The sequence below is a fragment of the Schistocerca cancellata genome, unplaced genomic scaffold, assembly GCF_023864275.1.
Source record: "Schistocerca cancellata isolate TAMUIC-IGC-003103 unplaced genomic scaffold, iqSchCanc2.1 HiC_scaffold_957, whole genome shotgun sequence".
Taxonomy (NCBI): Eukaryota; Metazoa; Arthropoda; class Insecta; order Orthoptera; family Acrididae; genus Schistocerca; species Schistocerca cancellata.
The window spans coordinates 75001-80000 of record NW_026046965.1 but is presented as its reverse complement, the minus strand read 5'-3'; the positions used below and the strand labels follow the sequence as shown (position 1 = coordinate 80000).

The 5000-nt window shown below is 55.7% G+C and overlaps 1 non-coding gene across 1 annotated transcript in view; it reads right to left on the bottom strand.

Moving 5' to 3' along the window:
- The window catches only part of LOC126149914 (small subunit ribosomal RNA), a 1909-nt gene extending 1118 nt beyond the window's left edge, over positions 1-791 (bottom strand). Inside the window, exon 1 of the ribosomal RNA XR_007531172.1 lies at positions 1-791. This exon is cut by the window's left edge and continues 1118 nt beyond it. This is a non-coding gene — a ribosomal RNA (small subunit ribosomal RNA).
- Between the last annotated feature and the right edge of the window lie 4209 nt (positions 792-5000).

The following is a 5000-nucleotide window of genomic DNA, read 5'->3' as shown; positions in this document are numbered from 1 at the left end:
TCAACGGGGTCCGCCTCGGGACGCACGAACACGCACGAGGCGGTCGCACGCCTTCGGCTCGCCCCACCGGCAGGACGTCCCACGATACATGCCAGTTAAACACCGACGGGCGGTGAACCAACAGCGTGGGACACAAATCCAACTACGAGCTTTTTAACCGCAACAACTTTAATATACGCTATTGGAGCTGGAATTACCGCGGCTGCTGGCACCAGACTTGCCCTCCAATAGATACTCGTTAAAGGATTTAAAGTGTACTCATTCCGATTACGGGGCCTCGGATGAGTCCCGTATCGTTATTTTTCGTCACTACCTCCCCGTGCCGGGAGTGGGTAATTTGCGCGCCTGCTGCCTTCCTTGGATGTGGTAGCCGTTTCTCAGGCTCCCTCTCCGGAATCGAACCCTGATTCCCCGTTACCCGTTACAACCATGGTAGGCGCAGAACCTACCATCGACAGTTGATAAGGCAGACATTTGAAAGATGCGTCGCCGGTACGAGGACCGTGCGATCAGCCCAAAGTTATTCAGAGTCACCAAGGCAAACGGACCGGACGAGCCGACCGATTGGTTTTGATCTAATAAAAGCGTCCCTTCCATCTCTGGTCGGGACTCTGTTTGCATGTATTAGCTCTAGAATTACCACAGTTATCCAAGTAACGTGGGTACGATCTAAGGAACCATAACTGATTTAATGAGCCATTCGCGGTTTCACCTTAATGCGGCTTGTACTGAGACATGCATGGCTTAATCTTTGAGACAAGCATATGACTACTGGCAGGATCAACCAGGGAGCTGCGTCAACTAGAGCTGAGCAGCCGGCCGCCCGGGAGTGTGTCCCGGGGGCCTGCGCGAACACGCAAGCGTCCGCTCAATTATTCTGCAAACAGGAGGAGGCTGAGCTCCCCTGCACAATACACCTCGAAACCCTCTCAGGTCCCGGCGGCGCGCAGCGCCGTCCTAAGTACTTGGTCGGGTTCGAGAGAGGCGCAATCGCCCGGAGTTAGGCGAGTAGACGCTTTAGGTGCGACCACCCGTGCTCCCAACTGAGCTTGCCGCTGCCGACAGAGGCCCGGGAGCGTGCTGTCGTGGCATTGCCGGCGGGAGACAACACGCGCCACCTACGGTGACCGGCAGCTCCAACGCCAGCGCCACAGAAGGGCAAAGGCCCCACGTGGGTGCCGAAGCGAACTCTCCCAGCACAGCGCACGTGCCAACACGTCTGCACAACTGCGATACAAACCACCAGCGAGAACCGCTGGGGCGACCGAGCAGCAGACGGCGTCGCGGCGCCGAGTGCCGGGCGGCGGCGCATCCTCAACGCACACAGTCCTCAATCGGACCAGCACACTGCAGATGTCCACCGCGCTTCGCACCGGGCCGGCGAGGACCCACTTTGGCTGCACGGCGCCGCGCGCAGGGTGCCCCGGCGCGCAGCTGCGCCGCCTGCCGCGTCCGTCGGCCGGCGCGCCTGCCACTGGGCGCCCCCACCAGCCGGCTGTAGCGCGTGCGCCCACGCACCGCGCGGCCAGCACGCCGGGCGGCCCCCCCTCACCGGCCGGGGACAGTCCCACCCACCCACAGCCGCGTATCGCTTCACACCCAGATCCACATTCACGTTCATTGGTGTGGTGGGTATCGCTGACACAACCGCGTCATAGCTGTACCGATCGTTGCCCTCACAGATGTACCTCCAGCAAGATCAACCGCACCACAACGGGTTACCAGTTGTTCATTTGCGTAACGTCACCAGTAAACGTACACGTCCACGTCCATCCCCGTTTGCAAAGTCAACTATTATTGCATGCCTGCCTGTCAGGTGTCAAGACACACTACATCCGCTCACATCCACGCAACAAAATGTGCCCGACTAGAGGGCACGTGGAAGGTGCCCCCGTACGTATGCGATGTCCATTGCGCGACGAACTGTCAACCAGCCTCTGTAGCATGTCGCAGATGTGGAACGCGGGACACCGTGCTATCACATTGTGTGAGAAGAGACTACTATGTCTGCATACACGCGCCACTACATGAACAGACGGCTCATGCTGATCGCCATCCACTGCGTCCATTACTCCCACACGTCTCTATGGCGTACCACACTGCAATACAGCTGTTATGGGGAGATGACACGTAGCTGTGTACACAACATTCTGAGCGGGTTGCGGTTGGACAACAATACATTAATGTAACGTGTCATATGCCATTTACAGAGCAGGTTAAGGCACAACGTGGGTTAGGTTAAGGCACAACGTGGGTTATGTTAAGGCACAACGTGGGTTATGTTAAGGCACAACGTGGGTTAGGTTAAGGCACAACGTGGGTTAGGTTAAGGCACAACGTGGGGTAGATTGCGGCACAACTTGGGGTAGATTGCGGCACAACTTGGGGTAGATTGCGGCACAACTTGGGGTAGATTGCGGCACAACTTGGGGTAGATTGCGGCACAACTTGGGGTAGATTGCGGTACAACTTGGGGTAGATTGCGGTACAACTTGGGGTAGATTGCGGTACAACTTGGGGTAGATTGCGGTACAACTTGGGGTAGATTGCGGTACAACTTGGGGTAGATTGCGGTACAACTTGGGGTAGATTGCGGTACAACTTGGGGTAGATTGCGGTACAACTTGGGGTAGATTGCGGTACAACTTGGGGTAGATTGCGGTACAACTTGGGGTAGATTGCGGTACAACTTGGGGTAGATTGCGGTACAAATTGCATTACATTGCGGTGCAAATTGCGTTACATTGCGGTGCAAATTGCGTTAGGTTAAGGTGCAACACAGGTTAGGTTAAGGTGCAACACAGGTTAGGTTAAGGTGCAACACAGGTTAGGTTAAGGTGCAACAGAGGTTAGGTTAAGGCGACATAGGTTAGGTTAAGGTGCAAGATGGGTTAGGTTAAGGTGACATAGGTTAGGTTAAGGTGACATAGGTTAGGTTAAGGTGACATAGGTTAGGTTAAGGTGACATAGGTTAGGTTAAGGTGACATAGGTTAGGTTAAGGTGACATAGGTTAGGTTAAGGTACAAACTGGGTTGTGTTTTGGTACACATTGCGTTGTAGTACAGTACACGTTAGGTTTGGGTACGGTACACATTGTGGTATGGGATGGCGTGTTGGTGGGGGGGGGGGGGGGCGGGGCGAGGTTCGTTCATATTGACCGTAGGAAGTGGATGCCCGAGGCAGCGTCAGTGTGTCAAAGGAGGTATGTCACGTTGGGATGCGCTTTTCGGTAGTGAGAGGGGGCGCGCCGTGTCCGAGGTTGCGGCAGACCTGTGTGTTTCATTCCTGCCAGTGTGTTTGTTCTGTAAGACGAGGCAGTGTGGTGATGTTGGGTGCACCCCTGTGTGGGACATGTGTGGGTGTTGGTGGCTTATCTGAGCAATTGTGGTTGTCGGACGAGTGGGATATTCTGTTTTATGATTGGACCTCGTGGCCTGGTTATCATAGTCTGGTTGGTGTACTGTGGCGGATAGGATGCACCGGACGTTGGTCCATGGTGGTGCTTAATTATTGCATCTGTGTCTGTTACAGGCAGAGAGTAGTGTGTGATAGAGTGTGTGGGTGACGTGTGGTTCCTTTTGTTTGCACAGACGTTCAGCATGTATAGGGGCATTTGCGTATTTGATCTATCTATGTGGGCCTGCATAGTTTACTGAGCAGTGCTGCGAGGTGACTGAACTACGAGCGACGTACTCATTTACAGCGGAATGGTTGCCTTCTACCAAAGATGGCGTATCGACTCTACGACAGCGTTGGCACCGCAGGAAGCGGTGTCGTAAAATGGCCCCCACACCGTCATCGTTGTGCGGGGTAGTGACCGTCTATATTGTGAGAGGAGTCCTGTTTGCCACTGGGCGTGGGGTCTCGCGTCCTGCGGTTCAGTGCCCCCAGGGAAGCGCGCGGACGTGGTGCTGCTGCTGCTGTAGCAAGCGAGCTACTTAGAGCATGTATAGGGACAGCGGGAATATGGCATATTGGATATAACTCTTCATGAAACGCATGATATAGGGGTGGATTGCACGTTACGAGTGCGGGAAGAGTCCGCCGTTCATCCGCTGGAGTTGCGATTTGGGCGGTTGGGGTGGGGCACTTGCGGGTGCGGGTGCGAGTGGAGTGGAGCGGAGCGATGATCGGTCGACGACTTCGTGCGGCGCAGGCACTGGCGTTGGGGCTCCTGTGGTGGACAGATGATGCAGGCTTTGTGGGTGGCGTCGGAAAATGGGCACTGTGGGCCCTAGCGATGTCGTCGTCGGCTTGTCGTCTCATAGATGGCAGTATCGTCGGTGCAGCAGGCCATGTTGCGGGAGACCTGCAGATGGCGGTATTTTTGGTGGTGCGCTCGACATGGTGGACGTAGTGTCGTCCGATTCGCGTAGGCGGCTCCAGGCAGGCTCACGCCCAGACCCTTCTGCGCCCACCGCCGCGACCCTCCTACTCGTCAGGGCTTCGCGGCCGGCCGCAAGGACCGGCCATGACTGCCAGACTGACGGCCGAGTATAGGCACGACGCTTCAGCGCCATCCATTTTCAGGGCTAGTTGCTTCGGCAGGTGAGTTGTTACACACTCCTTAGCGGATTCCGACTTCCATGGCCACCGTCCTGCTGTCTTAAGCAACCAACGCCTTTCATGGTTTCCCATGAGCGTCGATTCGGGCGCCTTAACTCGGCGTTTGGTTCATCCCACAGCGCCAGTTCTGCTTACCAAAAGTGGCCCACTTGGCACTCCGATCCGAGTCGTTTGCTCGCGGCTTCAGCATATCAAGCAAGCCGGAGATCTCACCCATTTAAAGTTTGAGAATAGGTTGAGGTCGTTTCGGCCCCAAGGCCTCTAATCATTCGCTTTACCGGATGAGACTCGTACGAGCACCAGCTATCCTGAGGGAAACTTCGGAGGGAACCAGCTACTAGATGGTTCGATTAGTCTTTCGCCCCTATACCCAGCTCCGACGATCGATTTGCACGTCAGAATCGCTACGGACCTCCATCAGGGTTTCCCCTGA